The sequence below is a fragment of the Bison bison genome, unplaced genomic scaffold (genome assembly GCF_000754665.1).
Source record: "Bison bison bison isolate TAMUID 2011002044 unplaced genomic scaffold, Bison_UMD1.0 scf7180017864178, whole genome shotgun sequence".
Taxonomy (NCBI): domain Eukaryota; kingdom Metazoa; phylum Chordata; class Mammalia; order Artiodactyla; family Bovidae; genus Bison; species Bison bison.
In genome coordinates, this window is record NW_011494750.1 from 1,797,119 (window position 1) to 1,808,390 (window position 11,272).

Below are 11,272 nucleotides of genomic sequence, written 5' to 3' on the forward strand. Positions count from 1 at the left end.
TTCAAAAGCAGAGACATTGCTTTGCCAACAAAGGTTCGTCTAGTCAAGGCTATGGTTTTTCCAGTGGTCATGTATGGATGTGAGAGTTGGACTGTGAAGAAGGCTGAGCCCCGAAGAATTGATGCTTTTCAACTGTGGTGTTGGAGAAGACTCTTGAGAGTCCCTTGGACTGCAAGGAGATCCAACCAGTCCATTCTGAAGGAGATCAGCCCTGGGATTTCTTTGGAAGGAATGATGCTAAAGCTGAAACTCCAGTACTTTGGCCACCTCATGCGAAGAGTTGACTCATTGGAAAAGACTCTGATGCTGGGAGGGATTGGGGGCAGGAGGAGAAGGGCTGGATGGCATCACTGACTCGATGGACGTGAGTCTGAGTGAACTCCAGGAGTTGGTGAGGGACAGGGAGGCCTGGTGTGCTGCGATTCATGGGGTTGCAAAGAGTTGGACACGACTGAGCGACTGATCTGATCTGATACAAAAAATATTTTTTTCCATTATAGGTTATTACAAGTATAGTTCCCTGTTGGTTATCTTTATGTATATATAGTACAGTGTATATTTTAACCCCAAACTCCTACTCACCCTAAATTTTAGACTCAACTCCAGAACTGTGAGAGAATAAATTATCATTGTTTTAAGCTGCCAAATTTGTGGTCATTTGTTTTGGTAGTCATAGAAAACTAATACATGTTTGAAAGCACATAAAAATTTTCTGGATGGATCCACAGAAAATTGTTAACAATGACTATTTTTAGAAGAATGTATATGGGACTAGCTAAAGAATTTTTACTTTTCATTTTAATACATAGCCTTGTCTTTTATTTTAATGAACAAGCTTCAATATTTTTTATCAAAATGTTTTTAAAAGCTCTAAAACTTTAAAATTCCAGCCTGGCACCTTGAAGCTGAATCTGTCTATACATATCCCATAAGCCTCACTTCCTCCCCTTAGTATTTTTTGGACATCGTATCTCCCTTGAAAGAGAGATCTGAATCTTATTGCCCCAGCATCTAGCAGAGTGCTTTGTCCTCTAACACATAATTCCTAAAACAGTACAATTTCATCAAATTATAGAACTCTTAAAAATACAATAAATGTGTTCTGAGTTTATAAATAAAATTTTGCATGCGGAATGTATTTAAAATGTGAAAGGAAAACATGATATAATAGAATTCTAAAGCAAACCCTTTTTTGAAGTGAAAAATTATTAAGTAATAGATTTCAAAAATTTAGAAGATTTTTGTCACTGTTTTCTTAGTACCTACTAAGAATTTTGATTATGAAATCCATTAAAAGAAGGAAATTTTAATTTTAGATCATTCGTTTGGTAAAGTCATGGCAGGAGAGCAGTTGCTTGCAATGAATCTTATTGTAGAGTGCTCTAGTCAAAATTAAATTCAACCAAAACCGTCATGTTGGCTGCTGGAGTAAGATCTGAGTTCTAGCACTTGCTTTGTCACACACTAGCTGAGTCTCAGTTTTATCACCCATCATTACAGTACCATCTTCATGTGGTTCCTTATTTAATACACAGAGCATTCATTATGTGCCAGGCAGTATCCTAAGCACTTCACATACATTAACTCATTTATTTCTCATAACTCTGAGATTGGCGTTATTATTCCATTTTACAGATGAGAAAACCGAGGCATAGAGGCTAAATAACTTGCTTCACGTGATTCAGCTAATTGTCACGGTGAACTGTTGAAGTGAAAATGAGATTTTGCCTTACATATGTTAAGAATATCTCCAAATACCTGTATTATTCCCCTGCCACATAAGTACACTCAGTATGTAGCTAAGTGCCTAATACAGAGTAGCGTGAGATCATAAGATGTTACTCTGTATTAGGCACTTAGCTACATACTGAGTACAGGAAGTGAAATACAGTAGCCCAGTGGCAATGTACTATGAGGGTGTAACAGAGGCAATTAATCTAGACTGGAGGGTCAGGGAAGGTCTCCTCGAGAAAGTGATATTTAGGCTGAGAACTAAAGGAAATTAATAGTGATTAGCCAGACCTAGCCACAATGACTAGATATAACAAGAGAATGTTTCAGGGACCTGGGTGAAAGCTGACAAGAGCTAGGCAAGATAAAGAAAGAATTGCAACTTCTGTGGCCAAAACAGAAGCTGGGCAGACTAAAAAGGGTCGGATCATACAAAGCCAGGGACTTTATGCAAGGAAGTAGTACTGTGTGTTAGTTGCTCAGTCATGTCCAACTCTTTGTGACTCCTTGGACTGTAGCCCTCCAGGCTTCTCTGTCCATGGAATTCTCCAGGCAAGAAGACTAGAGTAGGTAGCCATTCCCTTCTCCAGGGGATCTTCCCGACTCCAAGGATTGAATCCAGGTCCCCTGCACTGCAAGCAGATTCTTTACCATCTGAGCCACCAGGGAAGACCCATCATGGCAAACAGCAAGCACTCAAGAAACAGTAGCTATCTTTACTATATTATTATTATAAGCATCATCTCAGAGTCATTTAGAGATCTTAGACAGACTTCAGTTCAGTTCAGTTCAGTTGCTTAGTGGTGTCTGACTCTTTGCGACCCCATGGACTGCAGCACGCCAGGCCTCCCTGTCCATCACTAACTGCCTGAGCTTAATCAAACTCATGTCCATTGAGTCAGTGATGCCATCCAACCACCTCATCCTCTCATCATCCCCTTCTCCTCCCACCGTCATTCTTTCCCAGCATCAGGGTCTTTTCAAATGAGTCAGTTCTTCACATCAGTTGGCCAAAATATTGGAGTCTCAGCTTCAGATCAGTCCTTCCAATGAATATTTAGGACTGATTTCCTTTAGGATGGACTGGGTGGATCTCCTTGCAGTCCAAGGGACTCTCAAGTCTTCTCCAACACCACAGTTCAAAGGCATCAATTCTTCAGCACTCAGCTTTCTTTATAGCCCAACTCTCACATCCATACATGACTACCGGAAAAACCATAGCTTTGACTAGACAGACCTTTGTTGGCAATGTCTCTGCTTTTTAATATGCTGTCTTCAGACTTAATCAAACCTACACTTTAATCTTCTGGTTCAAGAAAGGCCTAAGTTAGCTTAGGGTTCTCGACCGAGTAAGGCAAGTCTCTGATTTAAAACAAGTCTGTTGGTTGTATAAGCAATCTATTCCTTCTTATCCTACAGAAAGCAGATTTACTGAAAGTTAAACAAGTAAAGCCTGGATAACTCAATCAGTAGAGCACCAGACTTTTGACTTCCCTGGTGGCTCATATGGTTAAAAAGAAAAAAAAAAAAATCTGCCTGCAATGCAGGGGATCGGGGTTTGACCCCTGGGGGAGTAGGAAGATCTCTTGAAGAAGAGAATGGCTACCCAATCCAGTATTCTTGCCTGGAAAATTCCATAGACAGATGAACTTCACGAGTCACAAAGAGTCAGACATGACTTACTAACACTTTCACCTCTCAAACAAGTAAATGTCATTTTATATTACTCAGGAGACTATCCATATTTCACTTGGAGGAATTCCCCATATTAAATGTAGGGCAAAATAAGCAGGCAGTCCTCTAAAGCATAAAAAACTGTTTTCCTTTACTGCCTAGAGGTTTCTGATATGGGATTTGATCTTTACTCACAAATGAAGAACTCATGCTAGTTCAGGACTGGGGGTTTTCGTGAGGCTTTCTTTCTTTTTTTTTTTTTTTAAAGGAATGTATCACATAAGAAAGGGCCAAAAGAAAAGTGTGGAATTACAGTATTGAAAAAGACACCTAAAACACAAGAATGAGAGACTTCATATAGCAAATGAATAAGGACATGAAATGATGAAAAACAAACATTGCAAATAAATACATAAAAGAAATAAAACAGCAAAATGAATTAGAGAATAAGATGTTCTAGATAGCCAAGTTTGCTAGAGGTTTGTCCCTGAAATACCGATTATTTTATATAACTTTTTTCCATGTAAAATAAATCTAAGAAAATACATAAGCTTCACACTCTTCTTAAACAAAATCGACTGATAATTATTTAAAATTTTCAGGATAATCCATTTGAGCAATCAATGTAGCAATACCCTCAAGATGTACTGCCGAAGAGTTATGAGGGAATCTTGTATCAAAATCAAGTGGTTCCAGTATGGCTGTTTTGAATTTTAATGTTCTGTAGCTTTCCTTCCTCAAACTTCCTGATCAAACTAACACTTCTAGTTAACTTGTAGCAGTACTATCTAATTTTAGCTCTTGATTTAAAGAAGCAAGCAGGGTGAAACTGTGCATAAAGAGCAGGATCTACTTGAAGGAAGTCAATAAAATTTAGAATGCAGAAGACTTTTTTGGTTTATTTCCTGGCAGTTAACTTTCAGATAAATAAAATGCATCTTTAAGTCTTACGATTGAAAAAAAGACAACTGATTAAACAAACATTTTCAAGACATACTTGAGACTATTCCACTTTTTCCTCATCTTCATAGAAAGAATTTTAAGCTCATTTTAATTAATAACCTCTAAGAAATATAATCAAGATGGAGAAGGAAATGGCAACCGACCCCAGTATTCTTGTCTAGAAAATCCCACGGACAGAGGAACTCGGTGGGGTACAGTCTATTGGATCACAAAGAGTCGGACACGACTAAGCAACTAAAAAACAACAAGAAGAAATATAATCAAGATACTGAAGAAGTAAGTTTCTAATCTCTTAATAAAATAAAAATCACTTTTGAAAAGACAGAGGTCACCAAGGCTTATCTGAGATCATATTTATGCCAAAAATGTCTGACCATTCCAACAAAGTCAGAATTTATACTTTGCATCTCTGAACAAAGATCATATTCCAGGAATAAGCAACTGCTGTTACCAATTAAGTGAAAATAATGTTTTCTGTGGCACTTAAAAAGAGTTATGGAAGAAATAAGAAAGAGCTCAGTAAAAAGCATATCACAAAGAGGACATTTGTTTGGGACATGAGTTTCCTTGGAAAGTTGGAGACCTGTATGAAATCATGTTTAGCTTAATACAGATAGAAATAAATAAAACAACTATATATGTGTGCATATGCATGAGTTAGTATACAAACATACCCAGCTCTGTTTACTGAGAGGACCTCGGAACAATGACACCAGAAATAAGCGCATCTAGATCTTGGTTTCTATCAATAAATATCACAGTCTCGTAGAAGGAACCAGGGCTGAGTCTACGGCTGGGATGGGGAAAATACTAGATCGGTCTGGAGCATCTTGCTCTCCCAGAAAAGTGCTCAGAATGAGCTAAAATAAATAACATAGAACCAGATTATAAAACAGATATTCATATTTATATAGATAACTGGTTAAATACAAAAATAAATGGGGGAGAACAGACAAATTTTTGTTACAAAATTCCAAACAATCTATGTAGATACTGTTCCACCCTCAGTAAGCAGAACTTATGCCCATCCATTTTGAGGATTGGCTAGACTCAGAGACTCACTTCCAAAGAATAGGTACAGAAAGGAAAAAACAGTAACTTTACTTCTCAACCTGGCAAACACTACCTTAACCAAGTGTTCAAGGTTGACATCATCAGTGATATCATATAGTCCCTTGATAAGAAATGATGGTGTTCTGTGACATTCTTTCCAAAAACACATAACCCTTGTCTGATAATGAGAAAAACACGGGACAAACGCGGAAGAAGAATATTCCACAAAATAACTGACTAGTACTCAAAACTGTCAAGACCGTGGAGACAAAGTAAGACTGAGAAACTGTCAAAGACCAAAGGAGACTAAGAGAGATGACAACTAAATGCAATAGGTTACCCAGGATTGGATCCTCAAACAGCAAGGCGATATGAATAGAAAACTACAGATATCCCAACAAAACTTGGAGTTCAGTTAAAAGTAATGCATCAATGTTGGTTTCTTCATTTTGACATATGTACCATGTAAGATATTAACAATAGAGGAGATTGGATAAGAGGTATACAGAGTGCTATATCTTAGCAACTTTTCTGTAAATCTAAACTTATTACAAAATAAAAAAGTTTATTTTTTAAAGGTTTTGTCAAAAAAAAAAATAAGCCCGAAAAACAAAAAACCCTATCATTTACCTTCAAAAAAGTCATGTCTTGAAAAACAAAATTTTTAAAAAGTGAGATACCTCAGACCTACTAGAATGGCTAAAATTTTTTAAAAAACTGATGAAACTAAATGCTGACATGGATGTCAAGCAAAAAGAACTCCCGTTCATTGCTAGTGGAAACGCAAGATGGTATAGCCACTTTTGAAAAGTTTGGCAGTTTCTTACAAAGCTAAACACTGTCTTACCAAGCTAAACACTGTCTTACCCTATGGCCCAGCAATCACATTCGTAGGTATTTACACAGGAGAACTAAAAGTTTATATGCCACACACAAATATTTATAGCAGCTTTGTTCATAATTGTCAAAAACTAGAAGTGACCTAAATATCCTTCAATAGGTGAATGGATAAACTGTGGTACACACACAATGAAATCTTATTCAGTAATAAAAAGAAATGAACTACCAAGCCAAGAAAAAACATGGGAGAACCTTAAATAGATACTCCTAAGTGAAAGAAGCCAGTCTGAAAAGGTTACGTAGTGTATGATTCCAATTATATTACATTCTGGAAGAGTCAAAACTATGGAGACAATGAAGAGATCAACGCTGCCAGAGGGTGGGGGAGGGAGAAAGGATGAATAGGTGAATTATAAGAGATTTTTAGGGCAATGAAACTATTCTCTACGATAGTATAATGGTGGATAAATAACATTATAAATGTCAAAACTTACAGAAGTTTACAACATAAAGAGTAAACTTTAATGCATGCTAATTTTAGAAAGTCATTTGGGAGACTGAGGAATCCCATAAAATGTGTGAAACCATCTCACTGAAGTGGGTGGGGAAAAAGAACTGACTTAAGCAACTTTGGAAATGAATGGACTTTAACACTGAAGGCAAAAGAAACTGGACGTAAGCACTGTATTAGTGTTGTTTAATCACTGAGTCATGTCCGACTCTTTTGCGACCCCATGGGCTGTAGCCTGTCAGGCTCCTCTGTCCATGGGATTTCCCAGACAAGAATACAGGGGTGGGCGGCCATCTCCTTCCCCAGGGGATCTTCCCAACCTACCCACCTCTCCTGCTTGGCAGGCGGATTCTTTACCACTGAGCCACCTGGGAAGCCCTGTACTTTTAGTTAATAGTTATTTTTTATGGGAGTATGGATTAAAAATTCAGATACTGCTACACATATCTACTGGAGCTGAATAGAACTCCTGTTTAATTTGGTATAGAAACAGATAGCAACATATAGGAATATCTATAGATGTCTATACACACCAGTTAGTATATATACCTATTAGTTCTGTTAGTTGAGAGTGCCTAAAAGAAATGACACCCAAGTAGCAATGAGAACATTTACTGCCCAGATCTTGGTTTTTATTACCATTCTCCAATAAAAGGTCCCAGGATATCCGGGAGAAATGACTAATTCTAGCACTGTGACAAGAAATATACAAGATGAGCTTACTGCATCTTGTAGTGTTCAGGTTCAGGTTCAGTCGCTCAGTCGTGTCTGACCCTTTGCGACCCCATGAATCGCAGCACACCAGGCCTCCCTGTCCATCACCAACTCTCGGAGTTCACTGAGACTCATGTCCATCGAGTCAGTGATGCCATCCAGCCATCTCATCCTCTGGCGTCCCCTTCTCCTCCTGCCCCCAATCCCTCCCAGCATCAGGGTCTTTTCCAATGAGTCAACTCTTCGCATGAGGTGGCCAAAGTACTGGAGTTTCAGCTTTACCATCATTCCTTCCAAAGAAATCCCAGGGCTGATCTCCTTTAGAATGGACTGGTTGGATCTCCTTGCAGTCCAAGGGACTCTCAAGAGTCTTCTCCAACACCACGGCTCAAAAGCATCAATTCTACGGCGCTCAGCTCTCTTCACAGTCCAACTCTTGCATCTATAAATGACGACTGGAAAAACCATAGCCTTGACTAGACGGACCTTTGTTGGCAGAGTAATGTCGCTGCTTTTCAACATGCTATCTAGGTTGTAGTGTTGGGAACTGCTAAAAAAAATAATTAAAACACACATACACACACACACACACAGATGTGGGAATGTTAAAGGGAACAAGAGCCAACTGAGAGAATACTCAATGGATAAAGCTGGAACAATTCGAGCAACAAAGTAAAGCAGTACTGGAATATAACTCAAAGTATAAAATACCCTTCAGTTTATACTGATATAAATCCTTGACTAAACTAATAAATGGGGAAAGAGGGACAAATTTTTCACGCAGAAGAAATTCAAATAAATTATCTAGCTATGCCGCCCCAAGGACAGGGAGCACAATCCCTCACTTCCTAAGTGGGCTGTACTTCCTTCCGAAGACCACAGTACAGAAAGAGGAAAAGAGTTAACTCTGTAGTGGAGAAACCAGACAAACACTACTTCAGCCAGATGATAAAAGTCAATACCAACCGTCATAAATCATGTTGATAGTACCCTTTATATGATGGGATTAAAATGGCATTCTCTCTGTGATCTTCCTACCCAAAACACATAACCCCAGTCTAATTATAAGAAAAACATCAGATAAATTGCAACACATGAACATTCTACTAAACAATACCCCTAAAAACTTCTACATATTTTAAAGTTTTTAAAAACTAGGGGGAAACAGCGAGGTGGGGAAGCCAGATCTATCTTCTCTCTCAGTCAACACAAACATAAAACTATCATTTTTCCATGATTCTTAGTTGAAGAAAGTCTTAGTTGAAGACTTTCCAAATTAGTCTGCTAAGATATTGCTATATCCAAAGACACATAAACACTGGTTAGTTGTACAGTTTATTACATGGAGAAAACTACTCCAGTTTTGGCCAACAAACATTTTCTGGCCACCTTATTTGTCCTAAGCACCGCTTGAAGCATTGAAATAACCTCACAGATTAAAAAAAAAAAAAAAAGCTCCTGTGCCCTGCTTTCATTTCTGTGAGGAAATCAGACAATATACAAGCAAACAATAAATGACCTATCATATAGCAATAAATGGTATACAGTTTAAAAAACAAAGTGAGGTAAATATGACCAAGAGGGCTACATTAATTGGAGCTTGGAAAATGCCTCTTTAAGGAGATGACATTTGAGTTGAGACCTGAGTGATGCCTATACACAAAGACAAGCTTGAGGCAGGGTAGAGCAGGTGGGAAGTTCCAGGCAGAAAGAACACACACAAAGGCCAAAAAGAGTAACTTTTAAGTATTCGAGATAAATCAAGTGGGCAAGGCAACCGCCCTGATAGAAACAAGGTAAGCAACATATCCTGAACTCTACAGGTACAAATATGCATTTAACATTAATTGAAATAAGGTTAAAAAAAATTCAAACCTCCAACACTGATCACCAGGAATTCATCAATCATTAGATCCACGTCTAAACTCTACGCCCCCATTTAGTGCTATCTCCCACTGTCACAACTGTCCATCTTTCATATGGTAAATATGCCATTTTGAACTGTTCTTCCACCTTCCCTCTAAAACCCACCATGCCTGTGGTTCACATTTTCTTATGTCTCTGATAGAAGTATTTAAGAAAAAAAGGCAAGAGGGAGAGTCTACCCAGAAAATGATCCCAAGTTATCCCTAACAGATCTCATTACGTCACACAGTACAACCAGAAGTTATGTGCAACGGCACTGAACAGACTAACTTGGGTTCAAATTGAGGTGCCATCAGTTGTATGATTTTGAGCAAGCTGCATAAGCTTTCAAGACTCAGTTTCCTCATCTGTAAAAGGTTGTGAGAATTAAAAAAGATAAAACGTGGCACCCAGTAGAATATTCAATAAATGTTAACTACTGCTGGGAGAAGTAGCTGAGCATTTACTTTGTTCAAGGACTAGAGCTGGCCAGAGGGATTATAGAAATGACAATTTGCTACAGCAAACTGTTTGAGAGATAAAATTGTCAAACTCCCTTAGGTCAGGGGCTTTGTCTTTTTCTGGTTCACCAGTGTATTCCCAGAATCTAGAACAATGTTTAACACACGGTAGGCATCAATATTTGTTGAATGAATGAATGAGACTCCATTAAGACAAAGGAGCATAAAGGAACTTGACTTTGCTCCAACATAAAGAAAAGTTTTCCTTCCCCATCAAGATTTTAAACAATAACCTAAGGCACTGTTAAATACATTTATTATTTTTCATTGCTTTCCCAAAACCTAAGACAGTGTTCATAATATTAGGGTACTCAAATTTATTGCCGTTAAAACTCTGCTGTTAAAATTAAGCTGTTGATCAAAAATTTTAAAGTAATAAATTATACAGTTTATTGTTAAGGAATATTTTTGCTTGCTGTTGCCTGAGTGAACAAACTTTAAAAACTTGTGTAAATTTTTTTCTCATGGGTTTACCCATTATGTTTAATTTATGTTGGCAAATATATATTGATTTCACCTTTCTTTATGTCATTTTATAAAAACATTACAGTTTATCCAGTCATTTAAGAAAAATCCAAATCTTTTACAATTTCTTAAGTTTCAAAGATTGTTACCTTCATTATCAGCTCTTTAGGTCAAAGAAGGACTTTTCAGGGTGATAAAAATGGAGAAAGGAGGAGTTCACCTCTCTCAAAATGAGTTTTCAGTTACTATAATTATGCATAAAATAAGACAGGGAGCATTTCTGGGCCAACACTTGAAGCCTTGAGTCCCATAAGAATTAAACTGGAGCCATGCATAAATTTGGGGCAAGTTCTACAAAAACCTCTTCTTCCTCTATTTTCGCTGAATGAAAAACTCATTGCTCAGATTCATCAACACGAGTGTATTTTCTAACACATAATAGCCGCTCTGGCCACACGATTTTCACCATTTTCTATTCCAGAAACAAAAACGGACGCGTTTAAATCCGGCCTGACAATTACCACAATGGCAGGGTCGCTATCTCGACAGCCACAGTGGTTAAGAGCTTAACAAGTAAGAATCTAGTTTACCGAGATCTCACGTTAAAGTAGCAAGGCCTGATTAACCTACACTGCTGGCTATTGTATGGGTCCCCCAAAGCTTCAAAGCTGGAAATATACCTGAACTCTACTGACACCTTCTGAGAGAGAAAGCCAGGCGGAAGGGCGGAGCGATGCGATCCGAATCGTTTTAAATCGCAGCAAGCCGGCGGGGCCGCAGGTGCGCGGGCCGGGCACAGGTGCGCGGGCAGGCCCGGGGACCACTGTCCTTGTCACGCTCTGAGGCGACCAGGGCCCTTCACAACCACCACAGCCCACGGAGGTTCTCTCTCATT

The 11,272-nt window shown here is 38.4% G+C and overlaps 1 protein-coding gene across 2 annotated transcripts in view; it reads right to left on the reverse strand.

Annotated features, from left to right (window-relative positions):
• Window positions 1-11,272, reverse strand: part of CKAP5 (cytoskeleton associated protein 5) — a 106,056-nt gene that overhangs the window by 94,399 nt on the left and 385 nt on the right. The gene's annotated exons all lie outside the window — the stretch shown is intronic.